At 55.9% G+C, this 25,279-nt stretch overlaps 1 protein-coding gene and 1 non-coding gene across 9 annotated transcripts in view; one reads left to right on the plus strand and one right to left on the minus strand.

Annotated features, from left to right (window-relative positions):
• ARHGEF10L (Rho guanine nucleotide exchange factor 10 like) overlaps positions 1-25,279 on the minus strand; it is a 161,747-nt gene that overhangs the window by 114,252 nt on the left and 22,216 nt on the right. For 2 of the 8 annotated variants that reach the window (XM_033842433.2, XM_073795231.1), the window contains exon 2: positions 21,948-22,029. The exons of 3 other annotated variants lie outside the window; for them this stretch is intronic. The gene's annotated coding sequence lies outside the window, so the exon portion shown is untranslated. Of the gene's footprint in view, positions 1-2,585; positions 2,618-5,884; positions 6,114-21,947; positions 22,030-25,279 lie in introns of those variants that run through there. 3 more of the 8 variants (XM_033842464.2, XM_033842423.2, XM_033842438.2) reach the window with 3 other exon arrangements.
• On the plus strand, positions 2,594-2,700 carry LOC117309675 (U6 spliceosomal RNA). The gene has a single exon (XR_004523984.1). It is a non-coding gene; the product is annotated as a U6 spliceosomal RNA (small nuclear RNA).

The raw sequence follows: 25,279 nt of genomic DNA on the forward strand, positions 1-25,279 counted from the left end.
GTCTCTGGCTGTCATTACCGCCCAGGGCACAGACTGTGATGACCAAAGCTCTACCTTGGGAGTCAGGGATCCAGGCTGGAGTCTCATCTCCACTGGCAGGTGAGCTGAGCCTTGGTGTCCTCATCTGTAAAATGGGGTTCCTGCTACCTGGGCCATGGGACCCCCAGCAGCGTCCCTGAGGTCAACCACAAAGCCCCAGCAGGCTCAGTCAGTGCCAAGATGCCCGTCCTCGACGTGTCACCACCAGAATGGGAAACAGCAAGTGGGACCATGCGTCTGGGTTCTGCATCCCAGGAGATACCCTGGAGGAGGCTCAAAGGGGAACCCCAAGGGCTTCCAAGCCGTGAGGGTCTGGGGGCAGCCAAGTCCATCTGTGGGCTGGGCTCTGCCTCCTCCTCTCGGTGTGACCCCAGGCCCCACCTTGGCCTCTCAGAGCTTCCGCCTCCATCTCTGTAAAGTGGGCATGACAGCGCCCGCCCGGAGGATGCCACAGGCTGCCACAGCCAGGAGCCGGGGCATATAGGTGTGAACGTGAGCAAACATCTGGGGTTGCTCAGCTATTTCCTTTTTTTATTTTTTTTTTAAGTCTTCCTTGAGCTATGCATGGTCTGCAAGCTTCAAGGTCGGAGGCTGAGCTGGAAGAAATGTGTTGTGATGCCCCTGAAATGAACCTCACTCTTAAAAGCGATCCAGAACCTTCCTGCCACAGCGGTCTCTGGCAAAAGAGGCAGTCTGGCTGGGGAAGGAGCGTCGACTGAAAACCAAGAGTGGCCCAGCAGGATTATGTACAGAATTATCTACACTCAGGGATTCCAACTGTTTCTAAAGTGCAGAGAGGAAAAGGACAGAAGGAAACTCGCTAAGGTATATGAACAGTGTTTGCCTGGGTGGCAGGGCTCCAGAAGATTTTCTTTTGACCCTCTTTCCATTTTTCTGAATTTTCCAGATCTTCTACAGTGAGTATTATAAGGAGGGAAGATGAAAAGAAGCATTCTCATTTTTAAAAAGAGGACTAAGGCAAAACATCACAGGCCGGACCAGACAGTAGCTGCAAGATGGTGTTGAAAGGGTGGGATCTGTTGCTAGATCTGAGTTTGAATCCCAGCTCTGCCACTTCCAGCTGTTACAATTCACCCCCTTCTCCCCAGCACCCGCCTCACAGAGGTCCTGTGCTCATGAAACGGGACCATGGTGTGTGGTGGGGTAGCTCTCAGCCTACAGTGGCCACTGTTAGCACGGTGATATTCTCAGTGCTCCACGTAGGTGGTAGGGTTATGGAGACTTTCTTCTCTGGGGGGTCATCTCTTTAAACACGACTGTCAAGACTGGCTAGGCAGGCAGACCACCAAATGGTGCTCTTGCCCGTGAGCCTACACAGAACAACCAGCAGCAGGCTGTACTTCTCGAGCACGTTCAGATAAAGCGAGAAGCAGAGGAGCAAGCCCAGCTCCGAGTGTGCCCCCCAAGCGCGTCAAGTTCAGTGACCGGGACCACCCAAGAGCGGCCAGATTAGCATTTCCCTCCACCCTGGACAGCCCTGCTCACCACAGCAGGTGTCTTCCAGGCTCTAATTTAATCAGACCCTTATCAGCTCCTCCTTCCTCTAGAGCTCAAGGTCCATCTAGCCCAGAGGCCAGGCAGGAAACCCTCCTCCAGCCTGCACGCACCTGTCCCTCCTCACTAGTCCCTGAGATTCACCCCATCCCGGACCATCTCCCACCTCCCACTCAAGTGAATGTCCCCATCAGCTCCCCCTGAATGAGGCCTGGAGAAATACACCAGGAAGGCTCCTCAAAATCAGGGAGGCTGCACAAACCAGGCCAGAAGTTTGAGGACGGGGAAGGCGGGACTCTGCGGGGAGGAGAGGAGAGGGGAGGGGAGGGTGGGCAGGGGCCCAGGTAGGCAGGCAGGCAGGCAGTCCCAGAGGGAGATGCTGGCATAACCGAGTCGGGCAGCCTTGCCAGAGAAAAGGTAGATGCCAACCTGTTCTGCACGGAGGGGAACAGGGACCAGGATCTGGCCCAGGCCCCCACCTCCAACTCTGGCCTCAGAGGCACCCTGTCTGTCTCCTGGAAGCCAGGAAAAAAGTGCGGGACGGGAGGTAAGACCAGGGGTGTGGACCAGAGCTCCTCCTGCAACCACAGCCTCCGGGAGGCCTCTCCAGGTTTCAGCCCGTCAGATGTGAGCTTGACCAACACACACCCACCTCTGCCGCCACAGCAAGGGTTCCAAAGCACACAGCCTCAGACTCTTCCTCATCACCTTCGCCTTAGGAATGCAGGTCCTCAGCAAGGCCCTCCCTGACCTGCTGCACCACCCTCCCCACCGACCTCTCTGGTCTGGGCGGTTCCCATGCCCGGCCTGACTGTTCCAGTCCTCATGAAGGGCTTCAGGCCCATCGCTTTGCCGACCTGTTCTATATCTCTGGGTCTTTGCTCAGGTTGTTTGTTCCCTCCAGGGAGAATTCTCTCTCAGAACCAAAGAGCAAACTCCTACTCAACCTTCAAAACCCAGACCCTTCTCCTCTGTGAGGCCTCCCCAGACCCATCTCATGCAGTGGTTCCCAAGCCTGGTTTAAAAAATACCTGAGTCTGTGCTCGCTCCAGCAGCACATATACTAAAATTGGAAAGATACAAAGAAGATTAGCATGGCCTCTGCACAAGGATGACACGCAAATTCGTGAAGCGTTCCATCTTCTTTTGTTATACAGCAGCAACTAACACAACAATGTAAAGCAATTATACTCCAATAAAGATGTTAAAAAAAAAAAAAAAAGAAAGAAAGAAACCTGTGTCCCAGGCCCACAATTCTGAATTGGTAGCCTGTGGGTGCAGCCTGAGAAAGTCTATATTCAAAGAGCACAGGTGATTCTGGGATACCTACAGTCCCCATTAGAACGGTCTCCCTCCCTAGACTGGCCTCTTCTTTTCGTCTCAGTGCCCAGAGCACCAACCCACACGCTAGACAACAGCTGAGCTGCACTGAACTAAGCCCGGAGCCTGAGAACTTTCATCTGCTTAGGATCCACTCACTGAGGAGACCATGAGGCTGGCGTATCCCTGAACCTGGGGTGGCTGCAGGTGTGGGGCTTCCTGACCAGTGGAGGAGGGGCACAAGCCCAGATGGGGACCTCAGCCCAGGTGTCCTCTGCCCTACCCAGAAAGCCTGGGGCCAGGAGCAAGAGCAAGGTCTGCAAGCTGTATGGCGGGGGCACCTCTGCCCTGGGAGTCCCTCATCGCAAGCAGCCCCCCTGCTGCAGACTGTGGAGGGGGCTAGTTCGCAGGGGCTCTGGAGAGACAAGGTGCCTTAGCCAAGAGAACACAGGTGGAGGTACAGCAAGGAGGACACGTGTCCAGGACTCAGAGCCCTGGAAAGCACTCAGCCTGGGGTCAGAGAGACCAGCTTCAGACGCTGAATGTGCGCTTGCCCTCCAGCGGCCGGACCTCAGGAAGTTACTCACCCTCTCTGTGCTTCCTGTCGTCATCTGTCAGATGCAGATGCAAGTGGAGTGACATCTGAAAATGCCGGCAGGCCCTTACCAAATGTTAGTTCCCTTCCTGGAGTCCCTGCCGCTCCTGGAGGACAGTGTTGCCCCATTCTGCAGATTGCTCAACTGAGTCCAGGCCGACGGTCCACCAGAATACCAGCCCTGACCTTTGTGACCCTCATCATCCTTGAGATCACAAAATGATCGTCTTAGAAACAATAACAGGTGCCGTCTCCCAGCACTGCCGTCTCCCAGCACTGCCGTGCACCAGAACCCCTGCTGAACATTTTACAGTGTCTGTCTAATTTAATTCCCACAACAGATGAGGGAAAGGAGGCTGAGAGACTGAGGATGTTCCCAAGGCCACACAGTGGCTGAGCAGGGTCCCTCGGTCGTGACCTGGGAGAGCCAGGGCGGGACCTTCGGGCTGGGATCCCAGCCACGGGATCCCAGCACGGACCAGGTGCCAGGTGGCTGAGGGCACGGGTAAGTGGGGAGAGCATCTTCCCAGACCCTCCACAGCCCGTAGTGGGAGCCTCCACATGCCAGAGGGACACAGGGCCAGCTCCTCTCCCTGCACACCAGGCGCCAAGCCACTCAATGGGCTTCCTGCCATGGGCAGGGGTGAGGCTGGCCAGTGGCTGAAGCCTCAGACAATGGAGGCTCTGTAACTGCCCGGGGTAAGTGTCCCCTCTCCCTAGGCGTGCCCCTGGTCAATGATCCCCAGGCAGGACAGCTTGGGGGCAGGCCCCCTCCCACACCAACCCTGGAGGAGGCCTCTGGGCAGAAGGGACCCCTGGGGGCTGTTGCTAGGAAACCAAAGCCAGCCTGGAGAAGCTGCTGCCACCAGAACAGCCCCCAGACCCTCCCCCTCCTCCTCCGCCTCCCAGCCCCCAGGCACATTAACCCCTTTGTCCCCAGAGGTCCAGTCCAGGCGGAAGGCCCCAGGCTGAAGGGCCAGGTGAAAAACTGCCAATCCGAGGGTCCCAAATTCTAGGCCACATCCTGGGTGGCCCATTCGATGGGGCTCCACAGCACACACGCTTGGAAGCTGGAAGAGGACAGCGTGGAATCTGCACCACCCCTTCACCTTTCCGTGCCTCAGTTTCCCCATCCAAAGCCCGGGCAATTTAGCGCCAGGGCGGCTCTAGAACACTCACACCAGCAGTGGAGCATTTTCATGGCAGAGCCAAACCCAAGAGGGGGCTTTGTTCCCTCCTTTCCATGGACAGGGAAGCTGGGGTTCAGACTGGGGAAGCAACCTGCCCAAGGTCACCCAGGAAGCATGAAGTGGGACCAGGAAATGGAGGGGTCTGACTCCAGGCGATTTCACGGAGCTGGATGTGGGGGAAGGATGGACGGTCCGGGCTGCAGAAATGGCCCAGGCAAAGGACCTCCAAATGCTGGGCTGCTCCCAGGCTCAGGACTCCAACCTCATCTTGATCTGCGCCTCCCCAGGCAACCTCACCCATTTCATGGTTTTTAAGACCATCTCTACGGTGACACCAGCAGCCTGACCTTCCCTGGAACTCCAGACCTCTGCCCAGAAGTATGCCTGCTCGGCACGTCCACTCACTGGTCTACAGGGCATATTGAACTTAACATCTTGATCGCCACCCTCAGTCCTCCCAGGCGTCCCATCTCGCCTGACGGCAGCTCCAGCCTGCCAGGAGCTCAGGCTAAACACCTCAGGCTCAGCCCTGGCTCCCCACTCTCTCTCACACCTACATGCCACCCATCAGCAAACCTCGTTGGCTCTACCCTCCAAACATGTCTAGAATCTGACCACTTCGCACCGCCTCCCCTGCTACCCCCCTGATCCACACCACCACCATCCCTTCCCGGGACCATTAAAATAGCCCCTTGATTGGTGTTCTGCTTCCCGCTTTCACCCCCCTACCCCCCACCCCACACACTTCGTTCTCAACACAGCAGCCAAGTTACTCTTCTGCTCAAAGCCTCAAATGCCTTCCTACCTCATTCGGAGTGGAAACCAGGGTCCTCACCTTGGCCAACAAGGCCCTACACGATGTGGTCCCTCCACCAACTCCCTGACTTCAAAGCCTACCTCTCTCCCCACAGCTTTTCTACCCTAGTCACAATGACCACCGTGCAGCCCCTCAAACACCCTACCACAGGGCAGCCTTCGCATTTGCTGTCTCCTCTGCCTGGAACACTCTTCCCCCAGATATACACATGGATGACTCCCTCACCTCCTTCAGGGCTCTGCTCAAAGGTCACTGTGTCAGAGAGGCCCCCTCCAACCACCCGCTTTAAAATCGCACGTACATATCCCCACCACACTCTTTCCTCTGACTCTGCCCTCCCCGCCTTCATAGCATTTAACACCTCCAGGAATCTATACATTTTAGCTGTTTACATCAGTTTCCTCCTACCAGAATGTGGACATTAGCGTTTATGCTCATCGCTCCATCACAGCCCTGGAATGGTGCCCGGCACACACCAGACCTCAACACACACTTGCTGAATGAAGGAAGGGATGCTGGTCCACACCAGCTGCGCCACCACCATCAGAGGAGGGGAGAAGGCGGCCGAGGCCTGTGGGGCACCCGCTCTTGGGGCCGTGCCTCCTCCTGCCCGAAACCAGCCTCCGCCAGGACAGCTCCTCCCAGGAGAGCTGCACAAACAGAGTCAGTGCCAAGCTGCGCAAGAGGCGGTTCCCCCAAAACCAGTCTGGGAAGAGGCCTGGGGCCCGTGCCGGGGTGTGATCAGGAGAGGGGTGGGGCGGGTACGAGGAAGGACTCGCTCCCAAAAAGACCGCATTCTTGCTCTGGTGAGTCAGAAGCATGTGGTCGGGAGAGCAGACAGGACGCCGAAGCCCCGGTGGCTGCCGCCCTCGGCCGCTCTGGCAGGCAGGTGAGGGACCCTGGCATACACCCGCCTTTCCCGGGAAGGATCACGGGAGCCCCCGGCTGGCAGGCCACCGAGAGCAGAGGAAGCCTCCCTGTCAAAGCCCACAAGGGTCCAGCCTGGCTCCAGTCTCTTCTTCTGGCCCAAGCTCTGCCTCCCTCTGAGAGGGGGCGGTCCACTTTGTCCCACAGAGAGCTCCAGGCAGGAAGAAATAACCTTTGCAAAACTCGGAGCTAAAAATAGCTCAGCCCACCCAAGCAAGGCAGGGCAAGCTGGCTGGACAGCACCTGAGGTCTCCCGAAACACAAGCCCCGCAAGGAGCCCCAGGGGACGCGGAGGCCTCAGCCCCAAAGGCCAGCACTTAAGCTTCAAGCCACCCCCTTCGCAATGTGTGGCCCTCCCCCAGGGAAGATGTGAGTGTCATTCCAGCAGCTCCCTGTCTGCCGCACCTGCCAGGGAGAGACGGAAACCCCTGTCCTCCCACCAGCCCCCAAAGGGGCGGAGCACACACGAGTGGAGAGGATCAGCCCCATGTTACAGAGGAGGAAACTGAGGCTCAGAGAGATAGAGAGATCTGTCCATGTTCAAGAAGCTCATCAGAGGCAGATCCATGATTAAGCTGCAGGTGGAGAGGTCTGGCCACGTCTTTTCGCTGTAGCAGGGTGCCTCTCCCTCAACAGACCAATGGATCCAACCTACTCCCTTGCAATGAATACCACACCTCTGACAAGATGCTGCCTGGGGCTCTGGGAAGGGACCAGAGGAGACTGGGCTGGAGGTGTTGGGGGGAGGCGGGGTTTCAACCATGAAATAAATTTGCCCTGAATCCTGCTGTCCTGGGATGGAGTCAAATCCTGGACTATGGCCCCCACGGGAAACAGGTCCCAAACACCGGTCCTCTTTCATCATCAGTTTTGGCAAAAGCTTAACTGATGCTCTCGACACCAGCCCTGTACTTGGACTCTTGAGGGACTGGCACCCACAGCCTGGTCCTACAGAGAATCCCTACCCTCCCTTCTCACAGAAACCACACTGGGTCCTATGGGCTGTGAGCCCACCGCTGCCTGCATCCTGCTGCCCGGTGGAAAATGGGGGACCTGTTGCACTCAGGGTGCCCCCATCCTGAGGCAGTCTCTGGTCCTGCAGGGTATCCCTTGGGCGCCCCTTTCTGCCACCATCATGCCCCAGGTATGATTTTTAGGAGAGTGAGTCTGCAATCAAACCTGGTTGGGTTCTGGCTCTCCATTTCCTCACCGTGACACAAAGACATTATTTCACTGTTCTGATCCCTGGTTCCCTCTTCTGTAGGAAAACTCTAAAAATCCCCACTGCAGAGAGTTGTTATAAGGATTAAATGAGGATAATTCACATAAAATACCTCGCTGAGAGCCTGGAACACAGGAGGTGCTCGATAAACGTTTGTTAAATGAATGAATGACCACCTCCTTCTAACTGGACAGCAGCCCTGGCCTACAAGAAGGGGTGGTGTCCCAGGTGGAGCTGAGCAGTCCCAGGGCCCTCCCCATCACTGGCCTCCAGAGTCTTTCTGGGTCAGTGAAAGCCCTCCTGCAGCTTCTGACCATGCAGTGTCCCCCACTGAGGGCCAGGGGTGCCCACTGATGTGCTCTGGGACAGCCACCAGCTTGGCCTGGCCCTGAAGCCAACACTCAGCTCCCCAAAGCCTCCACACACCTCCTGCTCCTTTTAAAGTCAAGATTCCAGGCAAGAAGGTCACATCAGGAAAGGAGAGGACCCCAAAAATGACAGTGATGCTGAGTTCCCTTAGTTGGTGTGAAACACAGTGATGACCAAAGCTCAGTGCGTCGTGCCAGGGAGACATTCCAAGTGCCTGAATTCACGTGGTCAAGGGGAGGCTGGGCCTCGCAGCTGGCTGCAGATGTACCCCTTATGTAAAGCACCCTGGCTGGAGAATCAGCCCTGGGGAGAGTTGCAAATGTCGGGATGCTTCAAATGAACTCAGATGTATTCTGCTAAAGTCAGGGACAGCAACCCCGCCTCCAGGCAGCAAACTTACAGTGACCCCCCACCCCCACCCCGCCTGCCCACGGCTGTCACTTGACACTGCATCAGAAGCATCCTCAAGTGACCTGTGGAAAGAGACAGGCCTGGGAAGGCAGGATCTGGTGCTCTCCTCCCTGCTTGCAGCCAACAGGTGCTCCAAAATGCTAGATGGCAGCAGGGGGACACACGCGCACAGCAGGGGGACACAGCAGGGGGACACAGCAGGGGGACAAACGCACAGGAAACCTGTGCGTTTCCTGCCAAGGCTGAGCCTTTGCCAGGTTCATCCGGGGTCTGTCCTGTGGCCAGGGTCTTGGTCAGAGGACGGAGACACCACCTCCTTTCCCATTAGGATGCAAACCAGGAAGCGAGTGAGGAAGGTCACGTCTTCCACATATGTGCCATGTATGTTAGAACTGAGGTCTCCAGGTCCCACTCCCTCCTCCTGGGAACCTAACAGCGTTCGAGGGGAGGGCGGGAAAGCCGACCTACTTTTCTGGATCCACCCAACAATATCTCTTAATCATTCCACAAAAATTGATTGAGCACTACTGGATGCCAGGTACCATGCAAGGTTCTGGGGGTTTGGATCCTGCCCCCTTGAAATCCACAACCCCCCAGGGATGCAGATGCTAAACAATGACACAAGTCCATACATCTGTACAAACCAGGACAGGCACTATGGGGTGGGGGGAATACCAGGGCTTAACTGAGATTGAGGCAGCCAGTCGAACGTTCCGACTCAACTCGCCCAGAACTGATGATGGTCGTATGTACACCCTATGGCTGTTGGATGACCTGCCCTACATTGTAACCACACAGAGCAAGGGGACACAAGGCCTGGCGATGGCCCTGTTCTTTTGCCAGAGGCTCTGCCTCCGGTTGGCCTGGGCCAAGGCACACAACTGCTCAGGCCTCCAAGGGCTCTCCCACCTCCCAACGGATGTTCGCATTTTATGCCAAACCCAAGGAATACAGGATGTTGTGGGCGCTTTTTTCCTCTTTTGTTTTTTTTGGAGGGTGGCAGTACTGGATTTCAAATTTTCCATTCTATCTTGATGTATGCAATTACAGTTTCACTGATCCATCTAAGGCAGTGGTTCTCAACGGGAGCGGCTTTGCCACCCAGGGACATTTGGCGATGTCTGGAGACGTTTGGGTTGTCACAACGGGGAGGCAGGGGGAAGCTAGTGGCATGTAAGGGGTAGAGGCCAGGGATGCTCTGCATGCCCTACAGCGCAGAGCCCGGCCTCCACAGCAGAGAACTATCCAGCCCAAGTGTCGACAGTGCTGAGGTCGAAAACTCCTGGTCTCGGGGCATCTGGTCAAGTCCTCTGGGGATCTGGAGCAGACACTGGCCTGTTAATGTGGGGTAGTGTTACTGTTATTAGTCACAGGGACACAGAGACCAAAGTCATCACCACCGGTTTCCATGGCAGAAAATGCCAGGTTCCAAGTCTCTAAAGAAACTGAATTATGCTCTGGTTACTTGTTTTTGTGGATCTCGGGGCAGAGACTGGGGGCAGTGACCATGACCTACTTTTCCGTGTGCCTCCACCACCTGGCGTGGCATCTGGAATACAGGAAGTGGGGAGGGACGGCAGGAGGGAGGGAGAGAGGGCAGGCTGCAGCCTCTTCAAAGCAGGACCACGCCTCACGCCTCTCCCTCCTCAGCACCCAGCACCTGTTCCTGGCACCTAGCCGCCATCTCTGAGTTCACAAATAAACAACCAGACCTGAGCTCTCCTGGGCCAGGGCCGATGCCCCACTCCCCTCTGACCGCCTCCGCCCCCCACCGCCCCGAGCTCGGAGCTCATGGTCCAGCAGGGGAAGGTGAACTGAATGGGCTCCAACAGTCAAGAGCAGGCGGTGCTTCTGCGGGGGAGACCTGGAGGTCTAGGGGAACTCCCGGGAGTGGCCCTGAACCTGGGGTGGGAGGATGTCAGTTACTGCTCCTTGAAACAGTAAACAAAAGCATGAATAGTTCATCTCTGCAAGGCCTGGGACATGGGAGCAGGAGAGAGGGAGGGAGGATGGTAGAAAGGGGGTTTCCAGTGGGAGTCAGGGGCCCCTGCGCTGCCCTGGCTCGTCTCTCCCCAGCAACCCGGCCCAGGTACTCATCCACAAAAGTGGCACTGAGTGGGTGGAATCCAGGGCCCAGACATGGGGCACAGAAAAAAGGCAGACACTCGCTCCTCCAGTTGCCACCAAGGAGTGAATGCCAAAATCGGCATCACAGCACGTCACAGGTATTAACCGCGAACTAAGGGCCCGGAGCAATTCCAAGTCCTTTACTCCTATAGTTACTTTAATCTTTACAACAACCTTTTCAGAGAGGAACTATTATCACCCCCATTTTACAGATTAGGAAACAGAGGCACAGAGAGGGTAAGAAAATTGCTCAAGGTCACACGGTCAATACAAGGGGGAACTGGGATTGGATCCCAGGCCATCTAGCTGCAGGGCTGTGCCTTGAACCCCTACGGTATTCACACCTCCGCACCTCAGCCACTAGCCGGCCACCAGTCCGCTGGGCTGCTCTGCTGCCTGGGAAAACGCTCAGGTGAGCAGACGGGGCCATGGGGAGCTGGTGGGACAGGGACCCTAAGCAGGAGCACATCAGGAGAACGTGGGGGACCAGCAGACAAAGTGCTCCGGCCCGGTGGCCCTGGGCAAGTGTTCTAGCTACGATGTCCCCAGCAGAGCCTCAATAAGTGGCCCCCTCCTGGAGCAGCTGAATGCAAACATGTCAAGTCTCGCTGGGCATCCTTGTCCAGAACCACCTGGGGGCTGAGGGTAGGCACAGGTTCCCGTGAACGCCAGGGATTCACCCTCACCAATCCAGCCACTCCCCCGGAGCAGGCACCTGGGCAGGGTCGGCCTGAGATTCAGGTCCCACTGTGCCGGCAGTGTGCCAGCCACCGCCTGAGCCAGCGCCCTCCCCTCTGCTGTGGCTGAGGGGGACCACAACGTCAGGCCAAGCCTGGCGGGACCCCCTTAGGGCGGGCAGCATCGATCCCCTCCTAACCCCTCTCTTTGAAAGGGCGCCTGCTGATCAGAGCAGGCTGGGTGATCCACTGTGATTCGCAGCACTGGCCTTGCCATTAGTTCGGAGTCAAGCATGTTGTATTTTCCCACAATCAGCCACTCTCAGAAGAGAGGGATCTCTGAGAGGCTGAAATCCAACCTGTCAGCCAGGGCAAGAATTCCTTCTTGAGGATCCCAACAGATGGGTGGGTCAGAGCACAGGCTTTGCAATCAGGCAGCCCTGACTCCAAATCCTGACCCCACAACCCAGCAAACATGTGACTTGACCTCCATAAGCCTCAGTTTACTCATCTGCACACTGGGTGTAATAACACCCCTGAGACCCAATTAAGTAATATACTCATTCATGCATTCAGTCAATCAATTCACGTTTATTAAGCACCCCTGTGAGCCAAGTACTGTTCTAGGTGCCTGGGATACATCAGTGAACAAAAAAAGAAAAAGCCTCCCTGCCCTGATGGAGCTCACTGAGCCCAGCCCTATGCCAGCCACAGAGTGGCTATTCCATAAACGCCTCACCTCTACCCAAGCCTGAGTCACTGTCCCACATCATATTCTCATGTTTGAATTCCTCCTTTGGCAGAAGACTCATCGTCCCACATTAGAAAAGTCTAAACCTGCCCTCATTTCATTCTGTGAAGTTTCTCAGGACAAGCCTCCTCCCTCCTGCACGGGACACCCATAAGCTGGCCCTCCTTCCCCGAGTCAATCACACCCTCGCTAGGATGTGTTCTGGGCTGCCACTGTCCCTCTCATTGGTTCAACAAACACTTCTTGAGTACCCACTACACGCCAGGCGGTGGACTACCCTGGAACATCATCTGGGTTGCATTTCCTCCTTGCCAAGGTTGGGGCACACGTGGGAACACGGCAGCCTCAGCTCACCACCTGGGACACGAACTCACATCACCAACGTGCGTGGAAAATCAAGGCCGTGCCTCCAGAAGTAGGTCCTGCGCTTTCCTGGAGCTAACGAGTGTGAAATCGAAGTGACAGTAATTGACATGAAATCCCAACTACAGCTCTCGCTAGCTGGGAATCAAACTAAGGCTCACTATGATCTCTGAGTTTCTAGTAAAACCGGGAGCCAGGTGTGGGGTTTCGCATGTGCTTCAGGCTGGAAAGCCCGGTCCCCACGTGACTCCGCACTCAGTCTCGAGGCTCCTGGGGGACAGCGGCTGAGTCCGCTTGCTGCTCCACCGGAACTGCCTAGCGCCACACCTGGCAGTTAACAGGGGTTCAGTAAATGTGGGTTGGATTGAACTGAGTCCGAAAACTGAGGCTCAGAAAGGCAAAGGGACTTGCCCGAGGTCACACAGCTAGAGAGCGGGCAGCGAGCTCCGGACCCAGGTCTGCGCGGCTCCAATGCCTCTGCCCGGCCTCCCTTTAAACTAACCCAGGTTTGAGTACGTGCAGTCCAGCAGCCTAACAGGAGCCCTCCCAGGACAGGCTTCCTGGGGCAAAAGTCACCACTCCTCCAGGCCCAAAGAAAGGAGAGGTGAAAGCCAGCCACATGAGACCTTATTAGGGAAAAGTAAAGAAAGGAAAACCCAAAGCGCCCTGGTGGAGGAAGGGCCAGCCTGTGAGTCATGTAGCCCAGAATATTCTATTCATAGCTGGCTTCAGGGCAGGCCGGAGAGGTGAGGGAGGCCAACCGCCCCAGGGGCCCACCCCAGGCGGCTGATGGAGCAGCAACGGGACCCGGTGGACCTCGGGCTGCCTCTGCCACCAACTCCCACCAACGCTCGACAAGTCACTTCCTCTCCCAGCCTTCTGATTTTCACAGTCTGTGAAAACAGCCAAGGGTCTGGGGCTGCCACTGCCTATAGGGCTGGGGGTGGGGAGACCAGGTAAAAGCCAACACCCCCCTCTCTCCCCAGCTAAGCTTACCCCACATCCCACCCGTCCTGTTGTGGAGCGGATGCCCCGTCCTGCCCCGTCCCCAGCTGCCTGCAGCACCAGCCCATGCTACTCCTAGACTGCTGGCAGCACTGGGAAGCAGTCTTCACTCGCCTTTCAGACCTGCTGGTCACTTTCAGCCTTAGAAGACTATCCCCCGAGAGCCTGAGGAGGGCAGTCAACTGACTGAACACCTACTTTCTACCAGGAGCTCTGAGAACACCATCTCACTTCCTCTTCGCCATGGCCTGGTGAAGTAAATTATAATTCCTGTCTTTCAGAGCGAGCTGACTAGGCTAAGCCAGACGAAGGCACCTGCCCAAGATCACAAAGCTAATAAGACCTGGAATGCAAACCCAGGTCCTGAAGCCCCAAACCTATGTTCTCATTCTGGCTTGTGTATCGGCTCCCAGAGGATGGGAACTGTGGCTGGGCCCTGTCATACATGGTATTCAAGAGAAGGCTTATTTGGGGCTTCCCCGGTGGTGCAGTGGTTGAGAACCTGCCTGCTAATGCAGGGGACACGGGTTCGAGCCCTGGTCTGGGAGGATCCCACATGCCATGGAGCAACTAGGCCCGTGAGCCACAACTACTGAGCCTGTGTGCGTCTGGAGCCTGTGCTCCGCAGCAAGAGAGGCCGCGATAGTGAGAGGCCTGCGCACCGCGATAAAGAGTGGCCCCCGCTTGCCACAACTAGAGAAAGCCCTCGCACAGAAACGAAGACCCAACACAGCAAAAATAAATTAATTAATTAATAAACTCCTACCCCCAACATAAAAAAAAAAAAAAAGAGAAGGCTTATTTGACTGGCCAGGTGGTTACTCCCGAAGCCCTGCCCAGGCCCCAGGAGAGCTTTGTACATTGCAAACAGGAAGCGCTCCCTGGGATCCTGCCCCCAGCATCACTGCACTCAGGTGTCCTGGGCCCGGTCCTGCCTGCCAGGGACCCCAAACAAGACTGTCCCCACTTTGCAAAAAAGGGAATCTGAGGCCCAGGCTCAGAGGAGCCAGAGAGCAAACCCCAGCACCTGTGATCCCCACAGCATCCTGGCACAGCCCTAGCAGCAGCAAGGAGACCACTGGGGGCCCAGGGCCAGAAGAGCACGGGCTTTGCTGAGAGACCCTCCCGTGTCCAACCCCAGGTCCCCGCATTCGCTATGTAAACCTAAGCAGACCTCCTGCCCTCTCTGTGCCTTGGTTTCCTCCTCACTGTAAAGCAGACACAGCAGCCCCTGACCACTGGACAGTAACGGCAAGTAAATGCAGTCACGTGGAATGGAGCAGGTGCCCTTTCTTCCCCTGGAGGGTGCTTGCCTATCCTAGCCATCAGCTGGGCGGGAGGCTCAGAACCTGGCAGTCCCCCAGGCAGCCAGCCAGCCCAAACAGGTTTCCATTCGGAGCTAGCTTTCTGGGTTTAATATTTACCTGCTTGTGACCCAAATCTTCTGGGGCAGCAGGCATGCCCAAATCACTCAGCCCTGAGCATTCAAACCAAGCAGGGACATGATGTGGGAGAGGTAGGGGGGGTGCTGAGGCCGGGACAGGTGTCTGAAATCCCGGTCTCTCCAGGGCACCCAGACCCAGGCTGGCTGGGGAAGAAGAGTCCCTTCCATGTGCCCCTACAGACTAGTGCGACCCTCCCCCCATAGCACCCTGCTCTGAAGACCCCGTGCCCCTGTCACATGATGATCCATTCCAAAGGACACCAGAAACCAGTGAGGGCATGTGAAGGGGGGGCTGGGACCAAGAGAGGCGGCCCTACAGACATGAGACCGACCCCCAGAGTCTGCGGGCTGTGGAGGTGACCGTCCACAGCACCCTCACCAGGTGGAGACTTCACTCTACCGGTTAAGACCCAAGTTTTCGGACTTCAGTAATAAGCCCAGTGCAGAGAAGGAACCACCAGACTCCGCGCTCCTCCCAGCGATCCCACGGGGCATCACAGATGAGAAACCCGAACTCAGAGCCTGAGTCAGCTTGCCAAGGTCTCTATAATTAGTCAGAGGTAGAGGTGGGATTCGAACAAGGCCTTCTGGGTCCAATCACCCCAGCACGACTGCCTCCCAAGCTCCACACGTCAACTAATATTTATCAGATGCTTTACTGGGTGCCAGGCACTGCTCTGAGTACTTTGCACACGACAACTCTCTTAATCGGTTCAAGAACAAACTGAGAAACTGAACTGAAACACAGGGAGGTAGAGACACTTGCCTCAGGACACACAGCTGACAAAAGGCCGAAGTGAGAATCAAAACCAGGCTGATGGGGCTTCCCTGGTGGCACAGCGGTTAAGAATCCACCTGCCAATGCAGGGGACATGTGTTCGAGCCCTGGTCCGTGGAAGATCCCACATGCCGCGGAGCAACTAAGCCCGTGCGCCACATCTACTAAGCCCGTGAGCCACAACTACTGAAGCCCGCGTGCCTAGAGCCTGTGTTCTGCAAGAAGAGAAGCCACCACCATAAGAAACCCACTCATTGCAAAGAAGAGTAGCCCCCGCTCGCTGCAACTAGAGAAAGCCTGCGCTCAGCAACAAAGACCCAATGCAGCCAATAATTAATTAATTAATTAATTTTAAAACAAAACAGGCTGATGCCAGAGGCCAAGGCTCTTAGCCACCCACCCTTGCATCTACTCACCTCCCCAGAGCACCCTGCCCTCCTCATCCACCAACAGAGGCAGAACCCTTGGGTTGCAGGAGAGACCCACTCTAGGAAAAGAGCCATGGGCTGAACGAGTTTTCACAGAGGCAATGGCTCTGATCCGCACAAGGAGAGAACTGAAGGCCCAGGAGGCCGACAAAGGTGAGAGCTGGGGGGCCCCCTTGGTCATCTCCATTCTCCCCCTTCCCCCAGCCAAGGGAGCCCAGGCGATGGTGTCATTCCCCACCTGCACCCTGCCCAGGGCCCACAGAGCCACAGGCTCCTCAGTGTGGCCCACAAGGCCATCCCTTCTTCCAGTCACCCCACACCTCCCCACTCACCAACGATGAATGTTTGCTGAGCACCTACTGTGGACCAGGCCTCATGGAGAAACAAACATGGAAAACAAAAGACAGAGCCTGAGCTCCAGGAGCAGAAGAGGTGCTCCCACCTGCCCAGCCACAATGACCTGCCCTCCCCAGGGCAGGACCCTTCCTTGGCCTGGAAGCCATGCCCTACGTTATCTGCCTGGGACCCTCCCACCTACATTTTGAGCCTTAACACAAGCCAGCTTCAGGGAAATCTTCCATGAGGCCCACTGGGAGAACCAGCCATTCGCCCCTCTGAGCAACTAACACTCTGGACTGGAATCATTTGCTTTGCTTTCTGACCCCTCCACCCACTAGACTGTGAGCTCCTTGAGGGTAGGGACAAGGCTTTTCATTTCTGTCTCTCCAGTACCTAGTGCAGCCTTCAACACACGGTAGAGATTCAAGAGTGATGTGTGGCTGGGTGGATGGATGGTTAGGTAAGTGGGTGGATGTGTGGATATATGGATGGATGGAGAGATGGGTGGATGTGTGGATAGATGGATGGGTGGATCGATTGATGGATGAACGGATAGATGGATAGATGGGTGGATGAATGAATAGATGGATGGATGGATGGATGAATAAAAGAATAAGTGAATGAAAAAATGACAGGTGTCCATAAGCAGTGACCAAAGGCCACTGGGCTCAGGGCTCTACCTCAATCTGGAATTTACCAGGAAGCCCAGCTTTGCCCAGTTATTTAATCTGACCCAACCATTTTCTAGACATATTTCCCCAAACTGGCTGGGCATCCCTATGTGATCACTGTCTGCCTCCTTCACCAGGTTGTAGCATAGGTGACATAATGTCCGAGACTGCATCTGGTCTAACAATTAAGTCCTCAACGCCTTCCCCTGGGCCTAGACCACTGCATGAGTGAACGACAAACAAATGAACCAAAGACCTAGGGAGCTTTTTAAACATGGAGATTTCCTGTCGCAGCCAACATCTCCTGGCTTAGAATCACTAAGGGTGAGAGTCAAGAATTCGTATTTCGTTCAAAAGCCTCCTGGAGATTCTGATAATCAGTCAGGTTTGGGAAACACTAGTTTGTTGGCAAGAAGAGTAACCAGCTACTGAAGGCTGTGACCACAGATGAGGGCAGCTCGGAACAGGGTCACACAGAGTCATCACCAAACCTGGCAGGTTGTCACTCTCCTAAGCCTTTTCTGGCTCAAAGAGAGTCTAAGGGCCTTTTTCAAAGTGTGGCCCTTGAACTACTGACTTCACAACAACCTGAATGAAGGGGAGGCTTTTTAAAAATGTAGACTCTAAGGTCCAACCCCAACCTACAAACTTAGAATCTCTAGGGGTGAGGCCCGGGAGTCTGCATTCTTTGCAGGCTGTCGGGGCAATGCTGGCACACACTAACTTAAAAGAATTACTGGCTCCCAGTTCCCAAGGGTGCTCAGAGCACCTGCTTGTATCTGGCACCTTCATGCACACCTAACCTCCTGAGAAAGAAAAGCTCCTGTCAGGACATCTTGGGAGTTCCCTGGTGGCCTAATGGTTACGATTCGGGGCTTTCACTGCCGTGGCCCAGGCTCAATCCCTGATCAGGGAATGGGGAACTGAGATCCCGCAAGCTGTGCGGTGTAGCCAAAAAAAAAAAAAAAAAATAGGGGGATATCTTGGATGACTCCAAGAACCCAGCAAACGAATGAGGGTATGAGGCCAAAAGGTAACAAATGTGCCCATTCCTCAGAACATCAGCCCCAAAGGGAACCAACAAATCACTACACCTAGCCGCTTATCTTACAGATGTGGAAACTGAGGCCCAGAGAGGGCTGTGTCTTGCCCAAGGTTATAAAAGAGTGAGTGGCAGAGCCAACCTAGAAGCCAGGTGGCCACGCCCAGACTCACCCCCACGGTCCCAGGCCGCCCTGCCTCGCATCCTCCAAGCCTGCTCCCAGGTGAGCCTGGCAGCAGGGCAGCAGCTGCCGGCCCTGGACATCTCAGCCAGGCTTGCTGTCCCAGGAAGACAGGGTGGCTCCAATCAGGGAAGGCTCCTTCTGTTTCCACCACGTATGGTGATAAAGCAACTCGTGCTCCAGGAAGGAGGAGGCATCAGAGAATGGAATGAGCAGAAACAGTCTGGTCGGTTATACATCCCAAGGAGACTGGTGAGGGTGCTGAATGTCACAGCTCAGCAGGGATGTCTCCCCAAAACTCTACGATCAGTCCACAGTGCCTGAGTTCAAATGTTTAAATAGTCCTGAGGAACCACCGACATCAGTGTTCCTCAGTCTGCACATCTGGGGAAATACCTGTGTCCTGAAATACGCTAATAGATACTCAGTGCAAAAAAAGGTGTTCAGTGGTCAAAGACCATGGAAGAACCAGGGTAGAAGTTGCCCTTCTAGATGATAAAGGCATGGAAAAGTCCTGCAATTTCAGCATCTGCTTGAATCTTGATACAGATGAAGAAAGTTGGAGGCTGAGAGGAATTACATGCCCTTCCCAGAGTCACAGGGCGAGGAAGGATGGGGGGACGGTAAGGCTCGAGCAAGACAGCCTGCCTCCAGAGTCCACACTGGCGACCACCATGCTTATACTCGGCGAGATGATTCCTCTGTTTACTATCACTGTTCTTACTCTTGATCTTCTGATGGAAGGGAGCGAGGGCGGGCAGCAGCAGGGCCTGGCAGGAGGTCATCCCCATGACAGTGGCCAGAAGGAAGCTGAGGATCCAGCTTCCCAAATCCTCTTCTGTTCTCGGGTCTGCTGTCACTGGCTGTGTGACCTGGGGCAGGTTATGACCCTTCTCCAGACTAAGATGTCCCATACATAAAACTAGGAGCTTGGAGTAGATAATCCCAGAAGGCCCTTCCAGCTCTAGACAAGAGTCCGACCCCACTGTCCTACCCTCAGCTCCCATCTCCCTCCCCATCAGCCACAGCCTCTCCCTGTCCCAAATCCTCGACTCCGTAAACAGCCGTGGCCTGCGCTCTGTGTCCGGGCTGCCAGGCTAGGCTGAGCTCTGGCCGACGGCGGACTAAGCACTGTTTGACTCTCCCTGCCATCATCCCTTCATCATCCTCCCTGTGACTCATCCGTTGAGTGCTTCCAGGTTGGACCCCAATCACCATTGCTCAAGGGTGGATGGATAGGGTGAATTTTTCCATCTGGGGTCCCAGAGAGCCGGTTTTACCAAGAGCTCCATACAATGGGCCACGAGGCAGGACGGAGCCCGCACAGACCCTTAGCACCGCCTCTGGGCTTTTAAGTCCAGTTCTTATATAAAGGTAACTGTATAGCCTGGCCCTCGGCAGAGTTAGCTAACCTCTTTATGCCTCCGTTTCCACACCTGCAACGTAGCTAATAATACCCACCTCCCTGGTGAGCACACCATTCAGTTATACGCAAAGCGGCCAGCTCAGTGCCTAGCACACAGGGCGCTCCATCGATGCTTAGATCATAAGCTGCTATGTAACTAGAGGGCTCTCTGAGTTGTTTTCTCAATTCAATCTCCCCCTGCTCCCCAGGCAACAGAGGACAGGAAGTAGAAAAAAGTGGCCGATGTTTGACTCTTGCAGACTCCCAGAAATCTGAAATCCTATACTCGTGGGTTATTAGAATTGGTAGAGACCCTAGATTCTCCACCTGCTCATTTTGCAGAAGAGGAAACTGAGGCTTAGGGTGAAGTTAGAGACAGGATGAAATGTTGCCCAAGCCTTCCTGGCTGGTTTGAGGAAGAGGTGGGATTAGAACCCAGGTGCCAGGCTCCCAGTCCAGTGGTCTTTCTGGGGCCCTGGGGCAGCGAAAGAGCAGAAGGCCGGTATCCCTGGGACGCTGGGATTCTTGTCCCAAGTCTGCTCCAAGTGGCTGTGAGATGATGAGCAAGGGGCTTAGGCCCACTGGGGCTCCAAGGCCTCGTGATAAAACTTATGGGGTTGGTCTAGATTGGGGTGCCCCAAAGTGGGGTGGCCAGAAAGCTGGAGCCCCAGAAGATTCTATCAGGTGATTTGCCAAGGAAGTGTGACAGGGACCAAAGGGGTGTCAAGGGAGGGCTCCAGAGTCAGGTGGATCAGTGTTCAAGTTCTGCCACTTACAAGTTGTGTGACTTCAGGCGAATTACCCTCTGGTCCTCGGCTGCCCCATCTGTAAAATGAAGACAACCCGACACACCTCAAAGGTTGCCACATGAACCGGAAGAAGATAATGTATGCTGCCTGGCACACTCGAGGCCCTCAGTGAACAACACCGGTTATTTTTTCAATCCCTCAGGAGCACGTTTAATATTATCCCTCCCTCACAGATGAGGTAACCAAGACTCCAGAGGGGCAAGACACCTGCCCAAAGTGACGGGACTCACAGGAACAGGGCTCTGGGAACCGCTCCCCATCTCTTCCAGCCCCCCCCCCCAAGAAGGAGGTCTCTGCCTGGCATCGGTAAAATACAGCCATCCTCCCCAGAGGAGACCACCGCCCTTGCTGGCCTCCCATGACCTGGCCCAGCCCCAGAGAGTTTTCTCATCACTCACTGGGGAGGAAGCCAGTTCCCCAGGAAACTGCTTAAACATGGGGCCCCAGCTCCTGGGAAGGCGGTTCCCAGTAGCAGCCCAGCTCCTCCCTCCCAGAAGTCCCACCCAGCCTCTGAGACCGGCAAAAGGACATTTAAAGGCACAGGAGGACCTGCAGGTGGTGACGGTCCACTGGAGCCTCCTGTGAGCCCCTCGCAGAGGTTACTTGCCACCTGCTTCCACCTTTGAGACCCTGGTTGTTTCACTCAAGAAACCAGCAGAAGCCTGGATGCTGTGTTATGCTGCGTGACCTCAGGCAAGTTGCTTAACCTCTCTGAGTCTCGGGAACCTTTTTAGACAAGAGAAGTGAGCAGAGTTTGGGAAGCACGAAGAAAGCAGCAAGAGTTCACAGAACAACCTAGGAATCAGAGGGCCTGTAACAGCCTCTAAATGTCTCCCTGATGTCTCCTGTCCCTTCCAACTCAGCCCCCACCAGGACAAAAAGTTCTGACCAGGCTGATCATGCCCCCCCCGCCCCCAGCTAGAAACAACTGAACGGCTCCCATGGTCAAGATAAAGTGCAAGCTCCTAGCGAGATGGACAGAGTTCTCAAGCAGCGTTCCTGACCGCACCCCTCCTGACCTTGCAGGGTCCTACTCTGCACTCACCTCCAGCCTCTGTACACACCTGGGACGCTTCCCTCTCCCAGAACCAACTCTGCCTCTAAGCTGCTTCGTCCAGCACTCCCTGGGAAGCTCCGGTGAGCCCCTATGCCTGGGTCAGGCACTCTCCCCTCCCTCCATCGGTTACCTGCCTGCTCCCCCAACCCCAGATAGGTGGTCACCATACTTCACTCATCCTTAGCTCCTAGCCCAGTACCCAGCTCCCAGGGGGTGTCCAGTAAATATATGCTGGGAGGAGAGGAACGCGAGGACGAGCAACTGAGAACAAATTAACGAACCCACGAGCTGTGGCGTCCTCCTCTGCAAAACGGGCATGCGTGGGAGAAGCAGCCGGACTCGCTGGCTGCGGACCCTCACCCCCCTTTTGTGGCTGGCACAGGCTTGCTGGGTGGTATTTCACCTCTCGGGACCCTTCTCCCCGCTGTAGAGGGAGGACAGTAACAGCACCCGCACCTCACTTACCGTGAGGACTCAGTGGGCTAATCCTCCCAGAGTGCTCAGCTCAGTGCCTGGCATGAAGAGGTGAGTTCCTTGCACTTGACCTCTGGGGAAGAAAAGTGGGAGACGGGCGTGACACGGGGCGCTGAGCTCCTGCTGCAGGGTCCGAGTGGCCTTGACACCACCCTCCCAACTGGCTTGGAGGCTGCCCCCGTCTGCTGGCATGGGACCCACACCCCAGCAGCCCAGTGCCCCAGAGAACGTGAGCCCCACTGAGTCGGGAATGAGGGCTCAGCCCCTCTGTGCCATCTCAGACCAACCACTGACCTCTCTGATCCTTTCTGTCTATACAAAGGCGGGCTGAGGCTGCTTCCGTCATTGAGGGGACCCAGCCATCTCTGCCTGTTCCTTTAGTGGCGGCAGAATGACCTCTCCTGGGGGGAGCAGTCTTGGGGGGCCCTTACCTCACCGTCCTCTGGTCCAGGTTTCATTGAGAAACATGAGGCCATCAGATGGGACTGTCCCCAACTTTTCCTCATGTATAATCCAAATCTATCCCATCTTCTCCCATTTCCTAAGAGCATCCTGGCTCCATCAAGGGCCAATGCCTTCCCCCCACCGCAACTCCCACATCATCACACCGGGTACCACCCTCTCTCATTTGCCTAAAGATCCAGCTCCCGTAGCTGCCCCCTGTGTCTTGTCCCCTCTCGGAGCAGTCCCGGCCACCAGCACAAACCACTCTCCTGGGTCTCCCCACTTCCCCTCCACCCGAGACATCTTTATCCAACCCCCCTTTGCCTGGCCAACATCTCAGCGCTGTCCGCACACGCTGTCTCTCCTTGCTCCCCTCCCATCCCAGCCACTCCCACTGCAGATTCCAGCCCCATCCCTCCTCCAAAAGTGCCCTTATAAAGGCCCAAACTGCCTCTGTGTTTCTGTCTGGTCTTACTTCCACTCTCAACGGCCTGCAGCCCTGTGGCCCACCAGTTCTCTTCTGCAACAGGCCCCGTGGTGTGGCGTGGCATGGCATGGTGGGGCATGTGGCATGGCGTGGTGTGGCATGGTGGCTGGGTGTGGCATGGTGTGGCGTGGCGTGGCGTGGCATGGTGGGGGTGTGGTGTGGCATGGCGTGGCATAGCGTGGTGTGGCATGGCATGGTGGGGGTGTGGCGTGACGTGGCATGGTGTGGTGTGGTGTGGTGGGGTGTGGTGTGGCATAGCGTGGTGTGGCATGGCATGGTGGGGGTGTGGCGTGGCGTGGCGGAGGTGTGGCGTGGTGTGGCGTGGCGTGGCGTGGCATGGTGTAGCATGGCTTGGCGTGGCATGGCATGGTGTGGCGTGGCGCGGCGTGGCATGGCGTGGCGTGGCATGGTGTAGCATGGCTTGGCGTGGCATGGCATGGCATGGTGGGGCATGGTGTGGCATGGCATGGTGTAGCGTGGCTTGGTGTGGCATGGCATGGCATGGTGGGGCATGGTGTGGCATGGCATGGTGGGGCATGGCGTGGCATGGCATGGTGGGGTGGGGTGTGGCACGGCGTGGCATGGCACAGCGTGGCGCAGTGTGGCGTGGTGTGGCATGGTGGGGTGGGGTGTGTTGTGGCATGGCGTGGCGTGGCGTGGCGGCTTCCCAGAGACCCCACTCTCCCTCCCTTCTCCTCCTAGCACCCTGGCTGCCCCTCCTCGGCCTCCTCTCCTGGATCCTCCTCCTCCACCTGGCCTCTGGGTGGTCCCACCTGCGCCATCTATATGCTAATGACACCCAGCCAAGGGCCCCCACCTCTCCCGTGGACTTCTAAGCCAGCCTCTCAACGTGAACCTGTCCCCAACTGGAGCCCTGGATTCTCCAAAAACATGCTCTCAACCCCCTCTGAACCACCTGTTTGTAATGACACCACCACCCACCCAGACACTCAAAAGAAGATTCTAGAAGTCTTGGCTCCTCTTCATTCCTCTCTTTCCCTCAGCCCCTGTGACCAATCCACCAGCAATTCCAGCCAATTCTTTCTCTAAGTCTTCTCTCCAGCTCCATGGCCACCTCTCATCCCCGAGCCACCCGAGCCTTTCCTCCGGGCCCAAGTCCACCCGGGTGCCCACAGCCGGTTCTCCTCCTGCAGCCAGAGGGTCCCTTCCTGAGTCGGGGCCCACAGGCTCCAGCAGGCTGCGGGAGGGGTCAGCGGGACGGCATGCAGGCACGCAGTCACTGGTCACCTGCTGGCGCGGCCTCGCCGTTCTCATCTATGAGTCCATCCCTCACCCTCCAGTGTCCACTCCAGTGCTTCCCCATCATAGGCACTCAGTTATTTCTGAATGAATTATCTGCAAAGAACATAAATTTCTTTCCAGAGCTATTTATAGCTGGAATCTTGGGATTGTATTTCATGAATAAAGGTATTTACAGGAAACTAAAAAGAAACTGCGGCTGTCTTCCTGCTGCGCCTGGATTAGCCATCCTAACTGCTTGCCTGGATCCACACGGCCCTCCACAGCACCTCCTTATACTGCCCTCCCCGCCTCGGCTGCTGCAAGCCCTGGGCTTTCTCCTGTTCAAACCAGCCAAGATCATTCTGACCTCAGGGCCTTTGCATGTGCTGTGCGCCTGCCTGGAACACGTTTCCGTCTGCTCTTTGCATGGGGAGGGGGAGGGGGGTCCTCCCTCGTCATTTGGGACTCAGCTTAAATGCCTCTCCTCAGAGGGGCCCTCCTCACCACCTCCAGCTGACAAATTCTGCACCACTAACCCCCACATACACCCCCTCCTCTCCCAACAGCCTCCCCCCAGCCCCTGCTATTCCCATCCTATCACATTAGGTTGTCTCCGTGGCAGGACTAATTCCATGACATGTGGTTACTTTAACTCGTTTGTCTGGCTTTTGTCTCCTCCACCATCACATGAGATCCACAAGGGCAAGGCTACTTACAATTGGCCTGGTCACTGTGGTAAGAACCACCAATTCTGCCAGGACAGTGGGCCAGGCACTGTCCTGAGCAGTGTACTTGTATTATGCCTTTTTTACAGATGAGAAAACTGAGATACAGAGGGGCCAAGTGAGTTACCCAAAGTCCAGCATAGAAAGAGGCCCAGCAGGGACTTCCTTGGCCGTTGTGGTTAAGACTCTGCACTTCCACTGCAGGGGGCACAGGTTCAATCCCTGGTCAGGGAACTAAGATCCCACCTGCCACGTGGTGCGGCCAAAAAAAAAAAAAAGAAAAAGAAAGAGGTCCAGCAGGAAGCAGGGTACCATTTACCTGTGCCCACCTCACGCCCAGCACAGACCCAGCCCTTTGTGGGCCCTAAATTGGTACTTGCCGAATGATTAGATGAATCGCTGAATAAATGTTACACACTGCAAGA

The sequence above is a fragment of the Tursiops truncatus genome, chromosome 1 (genome assembly GCF_011762595.2).
Source record: "Tursiops truncatus isolate mTurTru1 chromosome 1, mTurTru1.mat.Y, whole genome shotgun sequence".
NCBI classification, from domain to species: Eukaryota; Metazoa; Chordata; class Mammalia; order Artiodactyla; family Delphinidae; genus Tursiops; species Tursiops truncatus.